At 35.5% G+C, this 19,292-nt stretch overlaps 1 non-coding gene across 1 annotated transcript; it reads right to left on the bottom strand.

The window, feature by feature from the left end:
- Nucleotides 1-18,377: 18,377 nt before the first annotated feature.
- LOC120143911 lies at nt 18,378-18,463 on the bottom strand. The gene has a single exon (XR_005517987.1). It is a non-coding gene; the product is annotated as a small nucleolar RNA Z159/U59 (small nucleolar RNA).
- Between the last annotated feature and the right edge of the window lie 829 nt (nt 18,464-19,292).

Raw genomic sequence — 19,292 nt, 5'->3', positions numbered from 1 at the left:
TTATTCTGAACCCATTTTTTTTATAAAAATTGGAGGCCTCATTAAAAACCTCCCTCATAGTAGTCTTATTCCCTAAGGAAAGAACCCATCAGATATAATACATCTCTTCCCCGTAGTTATATGGCCTAAATTAATTGCAAATGGCTTAGATCAAAGATAAGGTGAAATGCTTGATGGAGTAGCTTATTCTTATGTTCCTCAGAAATCCGATACCCTACCAAGTGAATGAAAATGCAATTACTTTGATGTGTTCATCGTGCTAGCTAAAGAAATTCATACCATTTGATTTGTTAAGTAGTACACGAAAGCACTCCCTTCACCCATAAATCATCGGATTATATCAATTATGCATAAAAAAGTTGGAAAAAGAATTAAAGATCACTATTCACTACTTAAACATACAGGAGTAACGAACTAAAAGGAAAGATCAAATGTACCTCTATCACACAACGTTAATACCTCAAATTAACAAATCAGACACCTTCAAAATAAACAATATGATGTTCTTTATTTGCTACAGCTCTAGAAAACTATAGGAGACCTAATATTCAATACTTGAAAAAGAACATCTCACATTCATTTGAATTCCAGTTTTCAGTAATTACCTCAAAAAGGGCTCATACGGTTCCAAATTCTCAAACAATTTAATAAAGCACGACAATGAAGAAATCGCAAAATATCATAAAAATCATAAAATATCTTGAATTTAGATTCCAACACACCCTAATAACATTGGGTACGATGGCGGTTGACGAACGGAAGAGTACGACGGCGGCAAGATGCTACGCTGATGGTGGATTTTGAGCTATGGTGGCTGTGCGTGGATAGGGTTTGAAGATTTGGGTGAAATGAGAGCTGAATGAACGAGATGCTACGTTGATGGTCGAGGCTTGCGTGTTGCGTTTTGGGTAAAGCAGAAGGTAAGAACAAAAGTTCCCAAAACACAACGTTTTGAATGGATCAAGATGACCTTTAGCAGAGTTTTTTAAAAACGCCACTAAAGTACGTGTAATTAGCGGTGTTTGTGCGTAAAACGCCACAAAAGTACATGTAATTAGCGGTGTTTGTGCTTGCAACGCCACTAAGTATGACTGTTAGCGGCGTTTGTATAAAAATGCCACTAAAGTACAGTATTTCTCGGCGTTTATATAAAAATGCAACTAGAGTACGTGTAGTTAGCGGCGTTTGTGTATACAACGCCACTAAAGAACATGTAATTAGCGGCGTTTGTGCTTAAAACGCCACTAAAGTAGGACCTTTAGCGACGTTTGTATAAAAACGCCACTAAAGTATAGTATTTATCGACTTTTATATAAAAACGCCACTATAGTGCGTGTAATTAGTGACGTTTATGCGTAAAATGCCACTAAAGTACGTTTAATTAGCGGCGTTTGTGCTTAAAACGCCACTAAAATACATTATTTTCCAGCATTTTCTCATAAAACGCCGCTAAATATACCGCTAAAACCCCATTTTGCTGTAGTGAGACCTCCAAAGCGAAGAGCAATTAGAGTGACTTAGGGTATTTGGAACAAGTGTTGGGAAATAAACCGAGTATGAGTAATTTCCTTATAACCAGATTAGTGAGAATGCGAAATAAAAGCGAAAAAATAATACCCAAAATTAATAACGGAGTTTAGCCAATTATGCTTACATCTCCGGACTGCTGCATATCTTTTACTAAAGAGAGAAAATTTATAGGTGTTTACAAAACACTCACTACTCACAAGAATGTTCTCTAGTATTGAGAGAAAGAAATGATTTGGGATGATTTTGAAGCTAAATGAGCTAGGGTATTTATAGTTGAAGCTTAGGGACTAATCTTGTATATACCCTAAAGTATGTAGGGATTAAAATATAATTAACCTTATTATAAAAAACAAAAAATTCAGCAGCCCATGTGATGCCATTTAGCAACCCCATTTTTCAAATCAAATTTGTAGCCAACTTTGAAAATAATCAAAGCAGTCGGCTGCCTTACCAAATTCAACATTGAATTTTCAACAATCTCCCACTTGAAGATTGATTTTAATCTGTCTTCACACCTCGATCAATGCAACAACCTTTCTTAGTCTTGTTATTCTAGTATGCCAACTGAAGTTGAACACAACTTCAGTTTGTCCGTAGTCACCGTCTTTGTCCACATGTCTGCCGGATTTTGAGCTCCACTGATCTTTTTAAGTTTAAAAATCCCATCTTCCAGAAGAGACCAGATAAAATGATATCTCAATTGTATGTGCTTCGTTCTGGAATGAAAAGATGAATTCTTTGTTAGATGTATAACACTTTGACTATCGCAATACAAAACATTGTTCTCTTGTTTCTTGCCTAACTCTTCCAAGAAGCTTTGGAGCCAAACCATCTCCTTGCTGGCTTCCGTAACATCGACATATTCTGCTTCAGTTGTGGAGAAAGCAACTATCTTCTGTAGTTGAGAAACCCAACTCACTGTGGTTCCTCCTAGAGTATAGACATACACTATAGTGCTCATTCTGATATCAACATTTCCAGTTAAGTCAGCATCTATATAGCCTATCAGTATCGTCTCTTTACATTTGAAACAAAGTGTTTTGTTTGTAGTACCCCGCAAATATCTGAGGATCCGTTTGACAGCTTCCCATTGTACCTTGCCCGGATTATTCATGTACCTGCTAACAGCTCCCACTGCTTGAGCAATATCTGGTCTGGTACAAACCATGGCATACATCAAACTTCCAATTACTGAGGCATACGGCACCTTCACCATGTGTGCACGTTCTTCCTCCGTCTTTAGTGACTGTTCTTTAGAGAGTCTAAAATGAACACCTAAAGGTGTACTTACTGGTTTAGCATCTTGCATGTTGAACCTGGAGAGTACCTTGTTGATGTACTCAACCTGTGATAACATCAAAGTCCTCGACTTTGTGTCTCTCTTAATCCTCATTCCAAGAATCTGCTTTGCAGCGCCCAGATCCTTCATAGCAAACTGTTTTGACAATTTTTGTTTCAAGTTTATAATCTCTTGCATGTCTGAGCATGCAACAAGCATGTCATCAACGTATAATAATAAAATAATGAAGCTGTTGTCGAACCTCTTGATGTAGCAACAATGATCTTCTTGGCATCTGGTAAAACCATTGCTCATGAAGCTATCGAACTTCTTGTATCACTGTCTAAGAGCTTGTTTTAAACCCTACATGTTCTTCTTCAACCCGCATACTAGGTTTTTCTTGTCTGCCTCTATGAAGCCTTCTGGCTGCCTCATATAGATTTCTTCCCCCAAATCACCATGAAGGAAAGCTGTCTTTACATCTAACTGTTCAAGATGTAAATTCTCTGTAGCTATAATTTTCAACACCAATCTGATTGTAGACAGTTTTACGACTGGAGAGAAAATTTCATTGTAGTCAATACATTCTTTTTGCTGAAACCCTTTGACAACCAATCTTGCTTTGTAGCGTTTGCTCTCATCGTGCTCTTCTTTGATCCTGTAAATCCACTTGTTATGAAGTGTTTTCTTTCATGGTGGTAATTCAGCTAATTCACACGTCTTATTTAACATACGCGAGTCCATCTAATTTTTCATGGAAGACTCCTACTTGACTGAATCCTCCACTTGCATTGCTTTATCATAGCATTCTGGTTCACCATTGTCAGTCAGCAACAAGTAGTGCAAAGAATGCGAATAACGTTGGGTTGGTTTAGGAATTCTGGAGGAACGTCTCAGTTCTGGTGTGCCTGGTTCTTCTTGAACTGCTTTAGGACTGATTTGAACATCATTTCCAGAAATCTCCTCAAACTTAGCAAATTCCTTTGTTTCCGCTTCGGTATTGGAGCTACTTGATTCTATGGTTGACCTGTCTTTGTACATCACATTTTCATTAAAAATGACATCTCTGCTTCTGATGATCTTTCAATTTTCGTATTCCCAAAACCGATAACCGAACTCATCACCACCATAACCAACAAAGACATATTTGTTGGACTTGGCATCAAGCTTACTTCTTTCAGTAGAATTTATGTGTACATAAGAAATACAACTAAACACTCTTAAGTGTGAAAGGTTTATTTCTTTCTTGCTCCAAACTTCCTTTGGTATTCCACCATCCAAGGGAACTGAGGGCCTATGGTTGATCAGGTAAGCTGCAGTGTTGATGGCTTCAACCCATAACAATTTGGGCAATCTGGCATGTATCCTCATGCTTCTGGCACGTTCATTCAGAGTTCTGTTCATGCGCTCTGCTACGCCATTCTGTTGCGGTGTCATGGGAACTGTTGTCTCCATCTTAATCCCATTGTTTGCGTAAAAATCTCTAAATCTATTGTTTCTGTACTCTCCTCTATTGTCAGACCTCAACCGCTTGACTTTCAAACCAGTCTCATTTTCAACCATGACCTTCCATTTTCTGAAGGTATCAAAGACTTCTAATTTCTTCTTTAGAAAATAAACTCACACCTTCCTTGTAGAATCATCGATGAATGTGATATAATATAGTGAGCCTGCAAGAGATGGAACTGGATATGGTCCCCATACATCAGTATGAACCAACTCTAACTTTTTTGCCTTGGGTTTCTTGCCAATCTTTGCAAAACTGACTTTCTTTTGTTTTCCAAATATGCAATCTTCACATAGTCCGACTTCTACATTCTTTAGATCCGGTAACTTCCCTTTTGACAAAAGTGTTTTCATCCCTTTCTCGCTCATATGGCCAAGCCTTTGGTGCCATAGGTTTGATTTTCCATCAGCATCTGCTACTGTAATGATATTCTTTAGATTTGAGGTTTCATAGAGAGTACCAGTCTTCTTACCACGAGCAATGACGAGTGCTCATTTGGTAATTTTTCATTCACAGCCTGAAAAGGTTGTATTATATCCTTCTCCATCAAATTGTCCTACAGAAATCAAATTTTTTTTAGGCCAAGAATATGTCTCACTCCTTTCAGCTTCCAGGTGGTATGGTTTGGTAACTTTAGTCGGATGTCTTCTTTTCCGACAATCTTCAAGGTTTCATCATCAACTAGATGAACCTTCCCAAAATCACCACTGGCATAGTTCTCCATGATTTCTTGGCATAGGGAGGAGTGAAAAGATGCCCCTGAATCCAAGATCCATGATTCAATCGGACTGTTGACGCTTAGAATCATGGCATCACCTGTTTCCTCTGTCACGTTGGCAGATTCCTGTGCGCCGGTATCTTTCTTCAGTGCTCGACAATCTCTTTTAAAGTGACTCTTCTTGCAACAATTATAATAGGTAAAATCTTTCTTTCCCATTCTTGATTTTCGCCTTCTGGATTTCGATCTACCATGATTTGAATTTCTTTCTAAAGTTCTTCCTCTAGACTCCGTGTGCAAGGCTGAGGAGGTCAATGCTTCACCCGATTCTCTCCGTTAAATTTCTTCACTCAATACCAGATCTCGAACATCGTCGAATTTTAATTATTTGTTTCCTGACGAGCTGCTGACTGCTGTAACAGTAGCATTTCAGCTGTCTAGTAGAGATGATAAGAGAATTAAAGCTCGAACTTCATCATCGAATTCAATTTTCACTGAACTCAACTAGGTTGTGATTGTGTTGAGTTCATTTAGGTGTTGAGTCACTGATGCCCCTTCCGCCATCTGCAAATTGAATAATCGCCTCATCAAGTGAACTTTGTCTGAGGCTGATCGCTTCTCATACATACTGGAGAGACCCGCCGTGGTCTTTTCCTTTGCTATGTTGAAAGCAACATTTCGAGACAAGATCAATCGGATAACTTCGAGGGTTTGTTTGTCGAGAAGAGCCCAGTCTTCATTCTTCATGTCCTCTGGTTGCTTCCTGAGAGGTTGATATAGATTTTTCTGGTACAGAAAATCTTCAATCTATATCTTCCAAAATCCAAAGTTCGCACCATCGAACTTTTCAATTTTCACCTTTCATTCGTCTGCAGCCATCGCTCTCACTTGAATCTGGCTTCGTTTGGATCGTTTCTGACAATTCTTGCGAACCACCGTGTATTAGAACACCTCCTTCGATAAATTCGTATCACCGACAAAATTTTTACTATTCATAAAATTACTATTCATATGAATAGTAATGAATAGTAATCTCGTAAAAAAATGACAAAATTTACAACCAAAAGCTCTGATACCAGTTGTTGGGAAATAAATCGAGTACGAGTAATTTTCCTATAACCAGATTAGTGAGAATGTGAAATAAAAGAGGAAAAATAATATCCGAAATTGATAACGGAGTTCAGCCAATTATGCTTACGTCTCCGGACTGTTGTCAATCTTTTACTAAAGAGAGAAAATTTACAAGTGTTTACAAAACACTTACTACTCACAAGAAAGTTCTCTAATATTGGGAGAAAGAAATTATTTGGGATGATTTTGAAGCTAAATGAGCTAGGGTATTTATAGTTGAAGCTTAGGGATTAATCTTGTAAATACCCTAAAGTATGTAGGGATTAAAATGTAATTAACACTATTACAAAAAATAAAAAATTCAGCAGCCCATGTGATGCCATTTAGCAATCCCTTTTTCAAATCAAATTTGCAGCCAATTTTTAAAATAATCAAAGCAGTCGGCTGCCTTACCAAATTCAACATTGAATTTTCAACAACAAGATCAGTAAGTCTTTATTTTTCACGAAGCAGTCGAACCCAAAGGCGAAGAGGGGAATTGATTAACATATCGTAGAGTTTCATGAGAAAGGTAATATTATGACTATGCTAGTGTCTTATACCAAGACCACCATTTAACATGGGTTGGCACAAAGTAGGCCAATTAACAAGGGATGGCACTCTGTCATTAGTGTTAACACCCCAAATAAAATTACGGATAAGTTTTTCTATATCTTTGCACACACGAAGTGGAAGTAAACAAGCCTGCATAAAATAAGAGGGGATAGCCGAAAGAACAGCCTTAGCAAGCGTGAGACCCAAACAAAACTTAACGAATGAGAAGACCAATTATTTAATCTCATGTGGATTTTATCCAAGATGATGTGGTGAAGACGACCATTTGTACCACGATGACGGACAGGAGTTTCGAGATACATATCCATATCTGAAACAGATTGATAACCCAAAGTAGCGCTAATATCAGTGATCTCAATAAGCATCGTATTTGAAGAGAAATAGATAGAAGTTTTCCACTTATTGACAATATGACCCGAATAACTTCCAAAGACATTGAGGATGTGATCAATGGTATGGCATTGGGTACGATCAGCCTTGGCATAGAGAATCAAGTCATCGGTGAAGAAAATATGCGAAATAAGCGTATCGTTGCGACAAAGGTGGAAAGGAATCCAAGAAACCGAAGTAACAACTTTAGAAATATAATGGCTCAAATGCTCCATAGTAAGGACGAAGAGGTAGAGTGAGAGCGAATCACCTTGACGAATGCCTCTTCCAGGCCAAAATTCATTGCAAATCTCACCATTCCATTGAACTTGCATAGAGGAGGAGGAGGAAATACAATTAACAATAAGTCGAGATAGGGAATAAGGGATCGAGGCCTCTAAAAGAGTCTCTTCAATGAAACCCCATCTAAGGCGATCGAAAACTTTTTAGAGGTCTACTTTGATGGCCATCCAACTCGGTTTGCCTTTTTTCATATTCATAGTGTGCATGATCTCCTAATTGATGATAATATTATCCTGGATATTCCGGCCAACGATGAAACTAGTTTGGTATTGGCCAATAAGCTTCGGGATAATGCTTTGGAGTCGTCCGACAATAACTTTTGTGATAAGTTTTTATAAAACAATACATAGGCTTATCAGACAGAAATCAGCAAAGTTTTCCGTATTAACACCTTTGGGGATGAGCACAATCATGGTCTTATTAAGCTTAGGATCAATAGTGCCAGTGCTAAAAGCAGACTGAACCATAGCACAGAGTTACCAACGATGCCCCAGTGTTTTTGAAAGAAATGAGCATGAAGCCCATCAACCCCAGGAGCTTTAAGAGGAGCCATAGTAAACATAGCTTCTTTAATTTCATCGTGGGAAGGAAGTGAGTCGAGGTAATATAATTCGTCATTAGTGAGAGGGGAAGCACCCCTGCATAGGATAAGAGCCTGAAACCGCTTCGTCACATGAAAAGAGATGCTGAAAATAAGCCGAAGCCACAACCCTAAGTTGGTAATCATCATTACACCAAGAATCAGAGTCGATTTTCAGCATTTTGATATTTTTCATTCTGCGTTTGATCTTAGCGCACGAGTGGAAAAACCTGGTATTACGATCACCAAGACGAATCCAGTCAGAGGTTGATTTCTGCTTCCACAATAATTCTTCACGGTCAAGAAGAAGTTCAAGTTCAGCCTAGAGTTTAACTTCAAGCTAACTATATTACTAGAGCGGTAATGGTCGAGCCTGCGTTGGACACCACGAATGTGAGCCATCAATAATTTCTTGCGTTGACCAATACTTCCAAAAACATTTAAATTCCATTGTTCCACTTTAGAGGTGAAATCAGCAATAGTATCTGAAATAAGCCCAGAGGGGTTCCAACAATATTTGACCAAGCAGTCAAAATCAGCATGATTAGTCCAGCCAACAAAATAGCGAAAAAGAGGCTTGCGGGGGCCAAGAGCACGCTCAGATAAGTAGAGGAGAATGGGGCGATGGTCCGATTTCATGCTAAGCAGATGGCGAACAAGATAATCAGGAAAGGATTCATAGCAAATATTGTTGCAAAGGCACCTATCAAGTCTAACATAACATCTGCCTCTGTACCAGGTGAAGGGAGACCCGTGGAATCCAAAGTCGAAGAGTCTGCTTTTAGAAACCATATTGATAAAATCATAATCTTGTTTATTAGAGGAGCAGCCCTTGCGATCATCAACAGAGAGAGGCGTTGAAATCGCTAATAGCCGCCCACAACTCACAAATAAAGGTAGCGAGATCAGATAAGTAGTTCCATAAGGTGTGTCGTTTCTTAGGGGAAGGACAGACAGAGAAAACCGTTAAGAGAAAGGAACGCTTGGAAGAACTGTCCATAACCTTGCAATGGATAAATTGAAAGTGAGAAAAAAGGATATCAACATAAATATTACTGTTCCAGAAAATCCAAATACCACCCAAAAATCCGACTGCTTCAACTCTGTGAGAGCTTTCGAAGCTAAGAGAATTGAAAAAAGAGGTTGCAGTTTTGCTAATGATACGAGTCTCAACAAAAACAAAAATATCCGGATGAGATTCTTTAATATACTGTTTAGTAGAACGAAGAAAGATTTTATGGCCACAGCCTTGGGAATTCCAAACTATAATTTTTGTATTCATAATAAAATATAGTAAGATATGACCAGAAACCATTCAATCATTACTGATTGATCATAAGTTGGAGGCGGCAGCAGGGACTTTGCCGTAGCAGAAGGTTGGCTGGGTAAGCTGGCGGTTCTCGATAAAGGGGGGATCACAATTTGAGACTTCACCACCCTTTGAGTATCATGAGCATCATCACTTGAAGGAAGAGGGGGGATTGAAAACATCCTGCAAAATAACAACAGACTGTTTAGAAGGATTCAAAATAGCAGAAACCTTCCGACTTGGGAGAGAACGAGATGAAGCAGCCAAGGTTAAGGAAGAGCCTTTCGAAGCAACAACATTCGGAGAGATATTACTAAGGGGAGTAGAGACATTTTTTGAAGGATATAGATTCCTTTGCTTTGAGTTGTTGTTTACTAGCCGAATTGGTAATCTTATTATTCTTAGTGGACGACGAAGGAACATCGACAGTTTTCGGGGTAGCTTCCGCCACTATAGGAGTGGAAACCAATTGACAAGGGTTAGCATTAGTATCAACTTGTCTAGTGTTTTGGGATTCATAGGGGACAAAAATTGGGTTAAAGCTAGATGACTCAACGTGAAAATCACTCTTAGGAGAGGAAGAGATTACATATTTGCGTTATTACGGCGAGGTCATTTCTCGACGAGCATCAAATGACCAAAGGTTTCGTCAGGAGCAACTGAAGTGGAACCACTGTTCTGACCAGAAGTGTTCGGCATTGGTGTCGTGGCTTGGTCCACATGACAAGCTTTGGGGCATTGATCTTTAGTATGCCCGTAAGAACCACAATCAAAACAAACCACGGGAAGAGATACGTATTCAACAATTTGAATGTGGTCGTTGATGGAGAGTTTGGACACCAGCGGCTTTTGAAGGTTGATATTGATCGCCATATGAGCAAACCTTCCTCTTCGACCATTATCAGTTTGATAGTCGATTTTAATAACGAAGCCAATTTGAGAACCGATAGATTCTATCATACTCCTTTTGTACTATGTAATAGGAAAGCCAGGAAGACGGACCCAAACCATGATTCTATTGGGGAATGATTGGGAAGAACTGAAATCTATCGACCAAGGCTCTACAGTGAGATAGTGACCGAAAATCATCCAAGGACCATCGGCAAGAACCTTAAGGTAGTCATCTCTTGAAGCAAACTTGACTAAAAAATAGTCTTTTTCAATGTCGATCAGCTTGATCGGGTGATAAGGTTTCCAGATATTATAGATGCGGTTTTGAAGTGTATTGTAGCCGACTCTTCTACCCAAAACCCTAACAACAAGCGTGAGTTTCATGCTTTTTAAAGCAAGATTACGGACTCTTTCAGAAAAATTGATGAAAGGAATTCCATCAACCTCTCCCACCGAAACATCATCCTCAAGGAGCTCTATGTCTTCTTCATCCAAATTTTCCATATCAGTATGATTGGGGCTTCCAGGGAACCCCATGATCTTGTTTTTGTAAGAAGCCAAAGTGTAACCCCTAAATCCGACCTATGCATTAAGACCAGAACTAGTGAATTATAGTAAAATTTTCCAAAACATTTTTATAACTTAAAATCATATTTATAATAAGCATCCTTTAAAAATATAGTTGATAATATTAAAATTCAATTCTAGTAAATTAAAAGTTGTCATAAGGACTAAGAAAAATAAAATATTTAGAAATCAGTTTCGAAATAAATCTATCATCAATATCAAAAGCAATATAAATAAAAAAACCAGCATTATCAAAATATACACACATGTCACCCAAAATAAAAGTAAATCAGAAGATAAAAATATTACAACAACAGATACAGTATGAATGTGTCGATCCTCTAAGTGTCAGGTACGATCACCTTTCAAGAAGTATCTGAAAGAGAGAAATTTGGGGGAGTGAGCTAGAGAGCTTAATGTGTTCCAACAACTGTTGGAAGAACACATATAGTTTAGATTTCAAAATCAGGTCATCAATAAAATCATGAAACGTCGGTAGAGTTTCCAAAATCAGTTCAATTCCAAATTGTGAAAACATCAGTAGTGTTTTTAGCTTAAAAATATAGAATTGCCCTCCAAGTGAACACCATATGCAATTCCCCATAATTGCATCCAAAAGGACTTACCCTAGGCCCGAAGGGTTGATAGGGAAGCGATGTCGAGTTAATGAACGTTGCTCTTGTTGAAGAATTAAACCTAGAAAGCTCTAGACCCGATGAAGAACGATGAGGGATGAATAAAAGAAGGTGACTCCCTTATCAAGGTGAACGGTAAAGATGATGATGGTGAGGATGGATTTGTAGAAAATAGATGGATAAGTGTCATATCGAACCCTCTTAGTCGCAATGAAAAGGCAAACTCGATAATATAGCTCTAAGTGTCCTATCGAACCCTCCTAGTCACAATATAAAGACAAACTCGATAATATGGCTCTAACCAATCCTCCTAGTCATGATGAAAAGACAAATTGGAGTGTGAAGGTTAATCTCTCTCACAAGAACTTGAAAGAACTCAAGGAGAAGAAGCTTCGAAGGCACAAGGCAATCAACACTTGCAAAAACAAACTCTCATTGTATTATTAATCAAAGAAATTTGTATTACAAAATTGAATGAATCCTCCTATATAGGGGCTGAGTTCTAAAGGTCCTAAATAACTAATGAATAAAATAATAACAAACTAAATATGTCTTAACTCTAATTAATAATAAAATAATAATAACTAAAAAATAATGTTTTAACTCAAACTTAATTCCTAATAAAATAATAAATATAATCCTAAAAGATAATGAATTATCCTATATTAAATTATATTACAAATAATCAATATAAATATTAAAAATTCGTAATATTTTTAAAATCACGTATTAATCTCGTATAAGAATTTATTCAGCGTTGTCTTCACTAAAATGAACGTATCTTGAGTTCCAGATATCGGATTGATGCAATTCAAGAACCGTTGAAAAGATAAGAGATAGGCGGTTGTATCTTCAGAAGTCATGTTGACAAAATAAGATCATAATCCCATTCAAAAAGTCATCGCAAGTCTGTTTTTATTTTGGTATTCTCTTCCAAGGCTTGGACGAGTGGATCATTTGGGAGAGTTATTAGTTCTTATTTTGATGCGAGACTTGTGATGCATGTATCAAGGGCGTAGATGTCAACCTAAGGGAACTTCTTGGGTCCATAAGGTCTTACCCTAGCCGAAGCGTAGGTGCCCACCTGAGGGTAGTGCCCTCAGGCCCATAAGGACTTACACAATGCACATAACATAGGTTCCACCCTAAGGGAATACCTTAGGGTCCATAAGGTCTTACCATTAGGCCCAAGAGCCCACCCAAGAGTCGCCTTAGGTCCATAAGGAATTACCAGCTCGATCGGACTGAACATATACAAGGAATTACCAATTTGATTGAGTTGAACCTGCAGAGACTTCATACTAAATCATAGAGTACCCCGAATAAAATTATTTTTCAGACAATAACTCGTGATATCATGAAATCAGAGTTCAGAAATTTTTATTTTTCAGTAAAAACAGTAATCAGAGAACAAAAATTAGACAATCAGGCTTAAACTTTAGTAAATCAAAAATCATACTTTAAATCAGATAAATCATACGGAATCAAGTCAAACATATAGTCACATTGTAAATCAGATAAAATAATCATATGCACAAGGTATTTGAAACAGATATTTAAAACAGATGTGTGACACACAAGGAGCACACCTCGCAAAATGGGACGGATCAGATCTATTGAGCACTGGTCTTTCTACGATAAAAATAGTGCACCATCCTAAATTATATCATAATACAGTTACTACTAGAGTAATATTCTAAAGGAATTATTTAAAAGGGATACGGAACCATACGACTAATCACATCTTACACATATAGATAGATCGAAAGATAATGAGTCTCCCACGAACTAGGACCATCAAATATTCGAACTCGAATCTAAAATAATTTTCTTCGTCATAAAAATTAATTTATTAAAATCTAAATAATAATTTAGGGACTTAATTGGTAAAACTGTAAACTAATGGTGCCACCAAAATAATTAATTACTAAAATCAAGGCTAAAATTAATTAATCTAAACTATCAAGGCTTGGCTGAAATTATACTAAGATTGGAGGACAAAGTCAAAATCTTACCAAAAATGGAGGACTGCAGCCATGAAATGCACCTCCCTTTCCATACACCTCTAAACTACATAGTTTTAATAAAATCCATTAAAATGTTTTTCCTTCTCTCCAGTGTTTTGAAAACCTGACCGGATTAATCGAAAATTGTTGTCTAGTCCGGTTCAATCTACACCGGTTGAATCGTTACTAGTCAACCGATCGGAACCGCTAAACCGTTCGAACCGGACCAACTGAAAACCGGAAAAAAACGTCAATTTTGTTTTTTTTTTTAAAAAATTAAACCAAACAACGTCGTTTGTTAAACGAGCCAAGTCGAACTCAAGTATTGCTGAGCTCGACTCGAACTTGAAAACTTTAAAAGTAAGCTCAACTCGACTCAAACTCACTAGCTAAAAATTATCAAATTCAACTCGAACTCGAAATATAATATTGAAACTTGAACTCAAAAAGGCTTGAACTAAAAAAAATTTTAGAAGCTCGATTGAAGTCTAAAATTTGAGTTTGATTGAAGTGAAAGAATAATTCAATCAATGCTCACCAAAAGACTCCATGATTTTGAATGTCAAATTACCTCTATTATTTATAGAAGTTAATTGGGATGCTCTTCTATGTTTCTTAGCCGTGTGAGATTGTTTTTTTCTCATATTTTTACTCTTTAGACTTTTGGGATGTTCTTTTATGTTTCTTAGCCATGTGAGATTGTTTTAAAAAAAAAATTAAACCAAACAATATCATTTTGTTATGATTTTTTTTAATCCCAAATTTATTTTTTAATTATAGTTATATAATTATATTTGTTATTTAATATGTTTTACCTTAAATATTATGTTGTAGTTAATTTGAATAATTTTGTTTCACTTGATTTTATGATTTTTAACTTATATATGTTATTACTTACTTTGAATATGACTTATGATATAAATTTTTTTTTATTAAATATTTTTAATAATTTTATTTAATTTTTTAAATAATTATAACGTCGTTCTATTCTTTCTGAAAACCATGATTCTCCCGCGAATCATTTTATTAATTCATTAAGCCTTCATCATGAGCTCTGTAGAAAAAAGGATGCTTCATCGGCAGGTTGTCGAAGCCAACGACCACCGCATCGGTCATCGTCACCGATCTCCGTTTAAGATCTAAAATGCATTATCGGAACCTTATCACTCTCCACGTCATGGATCTGACCTCCATTCGTCGAGAACCCCCATGGTTGGTTGTGTATCTATCGAAAAACCATACGATTTTCTCAAAACAACTCACTGGTTTGCCTCCTATGACCGTCCGATGAAGCCAAGACTGAGCTATTTTTTCCTCGTTGTCAAACCGATCTTCCCACCACCTAGATCTTCTAAACGACACCCTAGTTACTAGGAAAAGAAAAACCACCTTCACTGGTTGTTTCCCTTTCTCATTGCTATTATTATTATTATTGCTATCGATTACTAGAGTTGCCACTTTATAAAGCTCGATATGGTTAAAAGTTTTAGGTTGTTGAACCAGAGGAGAGACGATCGCCTCCACTGCTCGCTATTGTTGTCGGAGATCTCTACTGGTTCGATTAGTTCACCATGGTTGTTGTTAGAAAGTTAATCAGAGGCTGCTGGATAAATCCTGACCGGAGCTAAGTTCATTGTTGGTCAGATCTACTATTACGGTGGTTTGACAGATTCATAGTTTTGGGTCACGTTAATTGGTTTAATCTGATGGAATTTTTAAAAGAGAAGTGTTGGTTTGAACTTGGTTCCCATTATCCCCATTATCCATTTTAAATCCGAACTTTTCTTTAAATATCTTATAATTTGTGGCCTTTCTTTATTTTGACTAAAATAATATTTATTAGTCAAATCTAAATCAATTCAATATCAATTTCTGGATTCTCTAGAATATCTTAAATTAATAATGATCAAGCAAGGACAAACTATACTCAAGGTCCCCAATTCTTCATAATATTTCTGATGAGCCCAAAAAAATTAATTAAACTGTTATTTCAAACTTCCTAAGAAATCTAATCTCAGATTAGGGTGTGACACAGAGGAAGAGGTAGGGCTGCTCATCGCAATCCATGGACGATGGGGCTTGAACAGACGGGGGCTCAGGAGGATCAAGGGGTAGGCCATTATGGCGGCGATGTTTTTTAGGGTCTCTAGGATTTTCCAAGTTGCTGGTGAGAGCAGGAAAAATCAAGGGGAGGGATATAGGGGATTTTCAGAGCTTTCCATTACACACAGTATAATTTAGTTTTTAATTTTTGTTATGTATTTGATTTGCTTGTGTTGTGCTACATACTTGATTGCATACACGTTTATTTACATAATAGTTAATCTGGTGAGAAACTTATGATTTATCTATGAGCTTCGGCATTGCAACAACATGACATGTCTGAAAAAGTACATGATGAGGAAAGAAAAAATGTTTTGAGCATGGTAGAGAGTTAATGAGATGATAGAACAATAGGTTGAGTTTCTTTTGTAGGTCTGTTTTTTATCCAGTTTCCGCTTACAAAATTGATTTTGGGTGTTTTGAGGTGCTACAAGACTGTTGGTTTATTCTGCATTGGCTCATAACCACATTTGATTTGCCGTGAGAAAAAAAAAAGCAGTAATTTATACACCTATTATGGTACTATCTATATGCTTCTGATACGACGCATATTAAATATTTGTATGAAATGATTAATGAATGGTTCCGTTTAAATTTTAACATATGAAGCATGTAGGTTTCCACAACGTAATAATGTATCATTAAATCAGAATAATATTTATACTCATATAGCTATTTACTTGACTTTCACTGATTGTCAAACGTATAGAAATCTCTCTTTTGAAAACCGGATCGGATCGGTCGGTTCAACCGGTTCAACTGGGAACCGTTGCTTAGTCCGGTTTAATCTAAACTGGTTAAATCGCTATTAGTGAACCGGTCAGAACCGCTGAACCGTTCGAACCGGAACGGCTGAAAACCGGAAAAAACCGGGATTTTTGTTTTTTTTAAAAAAAAATTAAACCAAACAACGTCGTTTGTTAAACAAGCCAAGTCGAACTCGAGTATTGCTGAACTCGACTCGAACTTGAAAACTTTAAAAGTAAGCTCAACTCAACTCAAACTCACAAGCTAAAAATTATCAAGTTCAACTCAAACTCGAAATATAATATTGAAACTTGAACTCAAAAAGGCTTGAACTCAAAAAAAAATTTAGAAGCTCGATTGAAGCCTAAAATTCAAGCTTGATTAAAGTGAAAGAATAATTCACTAAATGCTCACTAAAAGACTCCATGATTTTGAATGCCAAATTACCTCTATTATTTATAGAAGTTAGTTGTGATGCGCTTCTATGTTTCTTAGAAATGTGAGATTTTTTTGTTCTCATATTTTTACTCTTTAGACTTTTGGGATGCCCTTCTATGTTTCATAATCATGTGGGATTGTTTTTAAAAAAAAAAATTAAACCAAACAATATCATTTTGTTATGATTTTTTAACCTAAAATTTATTTTTTAATTATAGTTATATAATTATATTTATTATTTAATATGTTTTACCTTAAATATTATGTTGTAGTTAATTTGAATCATTTTGTTTCACTTGATTTTATGGTTTTTAACTTATATATGTTATGACTTGCTTTGAATATGACTTGTGATATAAAAAATTATTTTTTATTAAATATTTTTAATATTTTTATTTAATTTTTTAAATAATTATGACGTCGTCCGGTTCTTCCGACCGGTTGGACCGATTCTACCGGTTAAACAAGTAAACCGGTAGCATGACCGATTCGCTAATCGATCCGATTCTGAAAACCATGATTATAATGAAGTTCTGAATAATTTTTAGTAGAATCTTTGCACAATCTCTACTTCTTTGAATATAACTTGATATTTTGTAACAGAAGAGAAAGTGAAGTATGCTTGTTCATCTCTTTAAATATAATTTGATCTTTCGACATACTTGTAGAAATAAATTATTGTGCTTTATATATAAAATATATTTTTATAATAATAAATTTTGAAAACTGTTTCAGAAAAATTAATTAAACAACGAAAAATATTTTACATTATAATATTCAAATTCTAAAAATATATATTTTTTTAAATGTAATTTATTTTCAATAATTTAATTTATAAAAAATGTTTTCAATAAAATAAATAGGCATCACATGACCGTTGCATTTACAGGAACACATTAAACAGATGGGTGTCTTTTCATGGTCGCGTCTTCTTCTTTATTTACTGTGCTTTTAGGACAAATGAGTTTAGAGTTTCTAGGTCTTACGTGTATTTATTTTAATTTTTAAATGTTAGTTCAGATAATTATTATCAAATTACTTTTTTTTTTAAAAAAAAAATCAGCGATCAAAATGAGCTATACAAAAAATAAAAGAAACCATTCATAGTTTACACATAAAATAATAATAATAATAATAATAATATATTCAGATAAATTACACAATAGGCCCCTACATTATTGATAAATTTACAATTGAATTATTATATTTTAAAAAATATATAACGCAATTATAGTGCAATACCAATTGTAGTATTTTATTATAACTGGAGCACTATCTCTCCTTCAAAGTAATGATGGGCTGAAGCATCATCTCTATTTTAAAGTCGAGATTTTCTTCAAGGGTTAGATCATTATGCTGCTAGGCTACATCTCATGTGGTCGATCGGGTAAATTTATATTTTGATACTTCGATTGCGAGTAAATTTACATCTTTGATCAATCAACTTTTAATCATGAGTAAATTTACCTGAATAGATTGAAAAAAGAAATTTGAACACCAAAATAAAAAACCAGTCTGAAACAGAAGAGTATGCAAAAGATAGAGAAAATAAAATCTTCTGAAACTCTTCAGCTCAGGTCTCCATAATTTTTCAGCATATGTTAGCTCAGGAGAACGACAGAAGCTTTCAAATCCTAATTCCAGAAAATAAATAAATATATATATATATGCATATATACGCTTGTACAAATTCGACGGATAAAATTGAAATCTCCTCAGTTCAGGTCTCCAGAAATTTTCCGCATGGACTTTCTCGGAAGAACGAAAGTTTCTATTTTCAATCATCATCGGAGCTAAACATGAAAATAATATCAATAAAAGAGGAAGAAACACATAAAAATGATATCACATAGCCGAAAAACAACAATTTCTCTTCCGCTCAAGTCTCCATATAGGCTTCTTAATCCATTTCTTTTTCTCTCCGAAAATTTTCTGAAAATTTTTGCAGATTCAGAGAGCATTTTTGTTATCGATTTAAAACTCGATACACTAAAAATTCTGACAATTAAAAAAAGGCGAAAACCTAGTTTTGAACAAATACGAAAGTATATGTGAAGAGCAGGACAAAGAATAATATTAAGAAGCTTAAGGTAGAGCTAACGGATTAGCGATCCGCCGATAAGATCTGATTTGAGGAGAAACGTTTTTATAGGCCTCGACAACCAAATAACAAAACCCTAGTCCTTTCAAATTAGGGTTTTATGTTATTGGGCTTGAGCGTCCACTACATTGCTTAATATTAGGGTTTGAGGTGAGGGTAATTTTTTTTTGAATAATTTAAAAATATCAGTTTAAAAAAAAAAATTCAGTTGAATTGTATTTATCTCTAATTTGGAGATTTTAGGTTGACGAACAGTGTTGACTTCTTTAGTAAATTGATCTTTAAATAGTACTTCATTCTTTAAATAGATTGAAAAAATCTCATTTCAAATTCGAACCAAAGATGTAGCATAAATAAATTGAAACTTAACTAAGCATGGATCAGGGGTGGAGTTAGAAAAAAAAATTAGGTATCAAATTTAGAAATTATATGAAGAATTTCTTGAGTGAAAACAAATTAAATTTTGATTTTTTATTGTTAAATACTTTTTAAAATAAGAGGTCAATTTTTTAAAGGATGTTAA

Source organism: Hibiscus syriacus, unplaced genomic scaffold (assembly GCF_006381635.1).
Source record: "Hibiscus syriacus cultivar Baekdansim isolate YM2019G1 unplaced genomic scaffold, ASM638163v2 tig00110864_pilon, whole genome shotgun sequence".
Classification (NCBI taxonomy): domain Eukaryota; kingdom Viridiplantae; phylum Streptophyta; class Magnoliopsida; order Malvales; family Malvaceae; genus Hibiscus; species Hibiscus syriacus.
Note: the sequence above shows the minus strand (reverse complement) of the source record. Positions and strands in the feature narration are given on the sequence as shown.